This window comes from Mustela erminea, chromosome 3, assembly GCF_009829155.1.
Source record: "Mustela erminea isolate mMusErm1 chromosome 3, mMusErm1.Pri, whole genome shotgun sequence".
NCBI lineage: Eukaryota > Metazoa > Chordata > Mammalia > Carnivora > Mustelidae > Mustela > Mustela erminea.
Window position 1 is genome coordinate 3170160 of NC_045616.1, and position 8440 is coordinate 3178599.

Genomic DNA, 8440 nt, shown 5'->3' on the forward strand with positions numbered 1-8440 from the left:
TTCCAAAGGGCGCTACCCATTTTCTTGATGAGGCTTTGTCCAAGTCAATGGAGCTTGTGTTAAAGATTTCTAGACATTCGTTATAATTTCTCATTCCTTTAAATCTCCTTTCATTCCAACTCTTATTAAGAAGAAGAAATATCATTTCTTTTTAGATATGGCAACACTTAAATTGGTGGAACAGTCCAATGTCACTCCAGTATCAGATCCATAATTCTGTTTCTCTTCCTCTCTCAGTCTGCCTCTGCCTCTTTCCTTCTTTCTTGCTCCTGACTTTTTATTTATTGTTTTATCCATATGATTGATAATCTCTTTTCTTCTAGATTAGCAGGTTCAGAAACATTTCTTTTTACATTCAATTCTCCTATGACTATATTCATTTACTTTCTATTTATTTATTTTTATTTTTTTTAATTTTTTATTTTTTATAAACATATATTTTTATCCCCAGGGGTACAGGTCTGTGAATCACCAGGTTTACACACTTCACAGCACTCACCAAAGCACATACCCTCCCCAATGTCCATAATCCCACCCCCTTCTCCCAAACCCCCTCCCCCCAGCAACCCTCAGTTTGTTTTGTGAGATTAAGAGTCACTTATGGTTTGTCTCCCTCCCAATCCCATCTTGTTTCATTGATTCTTCTCCTACCCACTTAAGCCCCCATGTTGCATCCAAGTGTACTCTTCTTCCTAAAAAAAAAAAAAAAAAAATTATGTCATTGAGGGCTAACTTTGCTGCTATGTTTCTATACATCTCTGTCTAATAGTTGCCAGACAGGGGGTAAAATACTTCAATGCTAAATGTTTAAGTACCATACAATTGTTAATTAATGGGAAATTTAGTTAACATGACTTTGATAATAATCTGTCAACATTTTAATCCACCACTTTAACTCCACCTTGAACTTTAACATATTTTTATCTTCCTAAATGATCTCTTTGACTAAAATCTTTCATTTACTTTCCAATAACATCATTAACATAGTTTTCTTCCTAGAGTTTTCAAACATTTTTCTTTTTCTTGACAGTCCTTTTACATTTGGAGGGCTATCCTAAAGTATAATAATTTTAATGGAACAATCTCATAAACTCTATTTCCAGATGGCTCTACATACTTTATTGATGAGTCCTTGCATTAAACAGATTTCTGTGCATTCATGTGTGATGCATTTTGTTTGATCATAAGGAAGCAAGTCCTCTCTTCATCTCTCTTCTCCAGATGGAGGTAATACTAATGTATTATTTATGCCTCCTGTTGATATTTTATAGACCACACATACCTGAGGCCTCTTCCATGCATGGTCTAAGTGGAGAAGAGGCTCATGCCCTAGGTTTCCATTCACACTTCCCCATCCTCAGGGATTAACCAGGAGCTGGCAATTTATCAAGCATAACACCTACCCACATCGCTGTAATGCCAGGGGTCCATGAGAGGAGGCCATACAGAGAACATACCCTCAGAGAAGTAGGGACCTTTGTCTATGGGCTTCAAGAGGGACATAGTCGCTGCTCTGAGAGCATGTTTCCCCAGTAGGTCCCACCCATCCACTGGAGCTCAACACACAGAAGGACTCCATGGCACACTCTCAGACCTTCTACCATGTCCAAGGCATGAACAGAGAATTATAGTCCCTAGACAAAGTTAATATAGGGCACCTGGGTGGCTCAGTGGGTCAAGCCTCTGCCTTCAGCTTAGGTCATAATCTCAGGGTCCTGGAGTCGAGCCCCACATCAGGCTCTCTGCTCAGCAGGGAGCCTGCTTCCCCCTCTCTGTCTGCCTGCCTCTCTGCCTACTTGTGATCTCTCTCTCTCTGTCAAATGACAGAGATATATTAAAAAAAAAAAACTACACAGTCTGAACCACCTCGGGATCTACTCAGAGCCCACTCTCCCCGTCCTTTTTACTAGGCCCAATGGAGGATTTTTCGCCCCAATATTACACTTAACGATTTCTAGATGCATTCTACTATATTGTTATCTTATTTAATGGGTTTGCTTTTGTTTGTTTGTTTTGCCTTTTCTTGGTAGAATGCGAGCACTCTGAAGGAAGGGATCTTTGTCTATTGATAACAATATTTTCTACATATCTCAAGCCCCTCAAATACTATTGGTTTGAATGTAGTTATCACTTAATGCATATTTGTTGAATAAACGCATTATTGACTTTCACGGGACAGAATTTAATGGTCTAAAAGTGTTTTTCAGAATGTTATATATTATTATTATTGTCATTATCATCACTATTATTTATAACTGCACAACCACTGAGCAATGACATTTAAGGTCAAATGCTAAATGCATAGAATCAATTTTTGGGTATAGAGAAAATTGATTAGAAGGGTCAGTTGGAGCTAGTAGTTTCCAAAATGGCAGGGAGTAGGGGGACCCTGAACTTGCCCTGTCCTCTGAATACAACCTTCAACTATTTTGAACAACTAGGAAGAAGATCAGAGGAGTAGAGAAACAATGTGCACATTCAGAGTGACTGAATTTGGCAGGAGGAAGGTTCAGAGCCATGAACTGGGGGACAGGAAGCTGTGGGTCTGGGAATGGAAGGAAGCTGGGTTCACGGAGCCAAGCCAGGAAGAGGGAGAACATGGGAAAGACTGCCCTGGTCTGTGACTCTGAGTACATCCTGGCGAGCAGATCCCTGGGTTGCTCAGGGAGAGATCTCTCCCCTTTCTGGGAGCTGAAGAGCATTGTTTGTCTTCTCTAGAGACCAGGAACATCTGGGGAGGCATGGAGTGGAGCTCCATGGTGGGGTCAGAAGGGCATGCAGAGAGCCAGAAAACCTCTTACTTTTTGGTGTGAGCCAAAGCAGGCCTGAACCTTTGTGTGTGCTTGAGGAAGCTGATTTCTGGGACTAGCTAGGCACAGAGCAGAGAATGGAGTAGATCACCACTAGCCTGGACACTGCTTTGCTGTCTACCACACAGTTTCAGGCCTCTGCAGCAGCTTTTCTGGGACACGGGGCAGGAGGGGACTGAGTCAGGGACACATGGCTGGTACCCTGGCTGCAGGTTTTTGCTGAGTATTACAATGAACTCTGACCTCTGTGTGTGCACTGTGTGAAGACTTTTGGGGACTGGATGGTGCTGGGCAAGGCTGGAGCCTCCCCACTTGCAACAGCAGTGGGTAAACCCATATAACCAGGCTTTTTCAAACTTGGAGTTTTGGATCTTAGGCATTGGCCAGAGATAAATCAGCATGCACCAGAATTGTTTCCTGAAGACGTGGTAGCTGTGGAGAGAAGTATTGCTGTTTGGGCTGATTTATGTTTGTTTTTTTTTTCTTCTCCTCCCCCACCCCATTCTCTTTCCTTCCTCCTTTCTTCTCTGAACAAAACAACTAGAAGGAGAAATTCACAACCAAAGAAAGAACCAGAGGTAATACTCCCTGCCATAGATTTAATCAATCAGGATGTAAGACGTTGGAGCTGGAATTCAGAACAATCTTTGTGAAGATAACAGTCTGGGGCTGAAAAAGGAACAAAAGAAACGGGAGAATCCCTCAGTGCAGAAATAATAGAACTAAGATCTAATCATGCAGAAGTTAACAATGTCATTACTGAGATGAAGTGAAAAATGGAGGCCCTGACCACTAGGTTGAATGAGGTAGAGGAGACAGTCAGTGACATAGAAGACTAAATCGTGGAAATCATGGAAAAAGGTCTGTTTACGGATTAACAGAAGCCTGGCAAGTCGAAGACCAAAGCGGGTAATGTCCCTAACTGTCGGGGGATGGCTTTTTTCAGGTGAGTTATGGAAGTAAGGCCATGATTCCAAGGTGTTAAGAAGGCACAGAATAAGGGGAAGAGGGAGGAGAGTCATATGCAGGATGGGGTGGAAGCAGGGAGTCCAAAACCCAGGTTAGTGGGGAGAGAGCACTCAGCAAATTTAGGGTGGTGATCTCAAGTCTGCATGTTTCCAAGGGCAGAGACATTGGGAACACTGGGATTCCTTAAACCTGTCTGCCCCTCAAGCACGTGGGTTTCCTGGGTTCTGCTGGGGCCCAACACTGCTCCTCTTACACAGGAAAGGTGGTCTGATACAGAGAGGGTACAGTCCACCAACCTGCATGTCACACCTCTTACTTTATATGGGATATCCTCCTCATCCCCTGATTCTGTAGCTGTATGAATGCAGAAGCACCCAAACCATCCCTCTAATCCCCTTGCTGATTGACTCAAATGGGTCAGATGATTCTCTGATATCACGAGGCTGATTGCCTGGACTCGATTTCAATTTATTCACTTTATCATTATTAAAAAAAATAAACTAGCTACCTGAAGTCATACTGGCTTCTCCAAAAGCTTTAAAAAACACGCTCATAGGCACATAATCTGATAAAATTAGGGGCCTATGATGCCTGCTTAATGTTCCTCTAGTTTTAAAATGATGTAGTATAGATCAGTATATGCTAACATCCTCCCTTCAGGTCCAAAAACAAATAAATAAATGAAACAAATGACTTCACTCAATTACCTCCTTAAATTAATAACAAAATATTTCTTAATCAATGCACCTGTGTCATTCTTTTACTATTTCTACTATTATTTATATTTCTTCCTATTTATTTACTATTATTATAATAAGTAATTATTTACTATTTCTACTACTTTTACTATTATTTATATTTCTTACTATTTACTTACTATTTATTATAATAAGTAATTATTTACTATTTACTACTATTTTTACTATTATTTACTAGATAATGCTGTCTTCTTATCATACATTACAGTTTTAGTAAAAAAAAAAGTCAAAATACTTTTGCTATATTTTCCATAGATTAAAGAGGAAAGAAAAAAAAAGGAAGAATAAGTAGGAATAGATAAAGCATGATCCTATTCCAGGTTGTGTGGGACTGATTATGCCTCATTTGTTTTTTAGACACACAAAATTGGGAGCAACTTTGGGAAATTTGGGGATTGGGGGGAAATTGGGGGGCAATATTGATGGTAGCAAAGGGCCCATCAGTGTTTATGTTTAAAGAACAACACACTGAGTCCCCAGATTTACTTACACGAAGGAATAAATCCCTTTTATATCAAGGGACAAATTCTCCTGGTCCTCATTTTGAGTCTAGACCCTACAGGGGATTGAACAGTTCAATGTCATGCATGCCTACAGCACAGCTCCGTGCATGTACTAATGACCCCTGTGGGCTTACAGGTTCCCCAGAGCACTGGGCTGTTGATTAATCAGGACCACCATTAAAACCCCTCCCGTCTCTCCTCAGAACAGCCATCTGCACTGCCCTCCTGGCTCTCTGCACAAACATTGTGGTCCATTGCATTTATAGGGGTACGGCAAGCCCAGGAGAGGTGCCTTCCTTTCTTCCCATGTCTGGAATTACCCCTGCCTAGAGCAGCCGTGTGAATGCACAGTCAGGGAGAGGACACTGCACAATCCCCTGGAACCCTCCACCTAGATCTTCACCTTCTGCCTTCTGACTTTTAGTGGCATCCAGTACATACAAGTAAAAATGGTGAGTATATCTCTGGATTTAGGGACTCAACTTATGAATCTGTACTTTTCTTTTGGTTTGTTAAAAAAAAAAAAAAAAAAAGTTGTATGGAATGAACCAAAGGAACAGAAAAGTAGTAAATGAGGAGCATTGTTCTTGCTGTTGGAAAGCTTATGGGTTATGGCCAACAGATCAAGACAAAAGCTGCACACAAACCCAGACTTCACAACTCATGTTCTTTAACTACAATAGAAAAAAACAAAAAACAAAAAAACAAAAAAAAACATCTACCAAAGCAAAATCACTTTAAAGGATAACATGTGGTCACCTGAATGGTTCAGTCGGTTAAATGTCTGCCTTCGGCTCAGGTCATGATCCCAGATCCTGGAATTGAACCCTGTATCAGGCTCCCTGCTTAGCAGAAAGCCTGCTTCTCCCTCTGCCCTTCACCCTGCTTGTGTTCCCTCTCTCACTAGCTCCCTCTCTCAAGTAAGTAAAAAGTCTTTAAAAAAAAAAAAAAAAGGAAAGCAAGTAAAAGTGCTAACAAGGCAAAATATGAAGAAACAAACATGTGAGTTCCTTTTTTTTTTTAATGTTGGAATCAGTGTTAATAAGGAAGGCAGTCAGGAAAACTTGAGAAAACAAGATCTGAGATGTGGGTTTCCTTTTGAGAAAAAGAAAGAAAAGGAAATAATATTCCCAATTTCTTGGAGGGAGCTGGGGTGATGTCAGCCCTCGCCTGGAGATGGGCCTGCCCCATCCCCTCCTCAATACATCGATCGAATTCCTTATCATCCACCATTGGGGCCACAGTTCTTGTGAGTTTAAATGTCTTTAAGATTAAAAATACTTGGAAAACAAGCTAAACTTCTGGATCACATGGCCACCTGCCCTCCAGAACTGAAAGGCAGTAGGTTTCTTTGACTTGTGTTTGAAAGGTGGGTGTTTCTGCAGTAGGATGGTGCATTTAGGTGCAATGGCATTCCCAGAGTTCAACCAGCACCTACAGGGAGAAACATGTTATACCTTTCCATACCCTGCCAGAATACACACCCCAAAACACAAAAATCTGTTCTTTTGCAAAGCAATAATCTCGTTTCTGCAGGCACGAGGCTCTTTTAGCTCCAATTCCACACAAAACTAGGTCTGAAAAACCGAGTCATCAGTCACTAGGTTGATGTCCTGACCTTTCCACGAGTAGCCACCTGCATGGGTGGGGAGAGGCCAGGTCTTTCCAGTTAAGCATCTGATGCTGCCTTTCTTCTCCAGCTTTGAGCAATGGAGAGGATGTGCTTCCAGGGAGGGCAAAGTTGAAATGCCACATGAGGCAATTAATTGTCTATCCTTTGAGCTACTAAGTTGTGTCCATGTATGAAAGGTAAAATAACGGTATTGCCCAATCTCTCCAACACCAGGAAAGTAGTGGCAAATTTGCATGACACACAGTAAGATATGCTTTCTGCAGGGGCGGGTGTCCAATAAGGTCAAGTATGAAGACAGTCACAGTGGCTCTAGAGAGTCCTTCTAACATGTGAAATGTGTGTTGGGAGGTTGTTAATGCTGAGCTAGTGTGCTGAGAAGGATCTCCACACAAGGAAAAAAAATGATCACATTCTTTCCAAAGTTTGAATTTAAGGGAAAAAATAGGTGTGACTTCCCCAGAATCATTCATAAAATGACTGTATTCCATGTTCTTCGTGAGACACCAGGTTCCCCCATGGAGAGAGCCTTTGCAAGCCGCAGGGCTCCTGCATCAGCCCTCCCAGAACTCCAGTGGTGGGACAAGGGACTCCCCTCATCCCAAACACAAGACAAGACAAGGAGCTGGGAGATGAGCTATGACATTAACGGTGTCTCCTCATTGTCTCCCACACCTTCCCCTAGGGTCTTTTTTACCTCCACATGGGAGCTGTGGAAACAGTTCAGAAGGAGACTAGAATTCAAATTATCCTGAAAGGCAAACTCAGGCCCTTTCATTGTATTTGGATTATTTTGAGCTCCCCAGTCTTACTTTTCTGTTATTTCAGAGGATTCATAATTTTACGGTGAGAAGCTTGTGCAGCTGTTTGATGTAAAACACTGACATTATTAGAGTGATTGGAAATTTGTTTCAGTCTTATTTGCCTCCTTATTTTCTATCTTTCTTCCTATGTTTATGTCCTTTTTAGTTTGTTAATTAATGGGACAATGATTTCTGTAAAAAAGGAATGTCAAAGTTAAAAAGACATATTAACAGATTCAGGGGAAAAAATCATCCATAGGGGAATTTCCTGAATATCAAATCTCCTTTTCTTCTTGCTGTAAATATTTTATTTTATTTATGTGTATATATATATTTTTTTCATTCATTCATTCATTTATCAATTTTTACAATGTAAGAGCCCCTTTGGTTTTCGTTTTGTTTTGGTTTGTTTGTTTGTTTTCATATTCCTGGAAACAGTCCACAAAACAAAGAGACAACCCACAGAAATGGAGAAGATATTCACAAATGACACTAGAGTCAAAGGGCTGACATCCAATATCTACATATATCCTTTTTGATTTCCCAATACATGATTATGTATTACTAATTAATAAAGAATAGATCATGTAAAAACCAAAGTCTTTAAAATCCATCACACTCAGGGTATCTGGGTGGCTCAGTGGGTTAAAGCCTCTGCCTTCGACTCAGGTCGTGATCTCAGGGTCCTGGGATGGAGCCCTGCATTGGGCTTTCTGCTCAACAGGAAGCCTGCTTCCTCCTCTCTCTGCCTGCCTCTCTGCCTGCCTGTGATCTCTGTATGTCAAATAAACAAATAAAATCTTAAAAAAAAAATCCATCACACTCTCTGGAAGTAGGTCTCTTTAACAGTTCAGGGTATGCTTTCAGATAATGTTTCTATTTTAATATAATATATAGAGCAGTATTTTTTTTTAAGATTTATTTACTTATTTTAGAGAAAGAGAGGGAGTGCATGAATGGAGGAAGG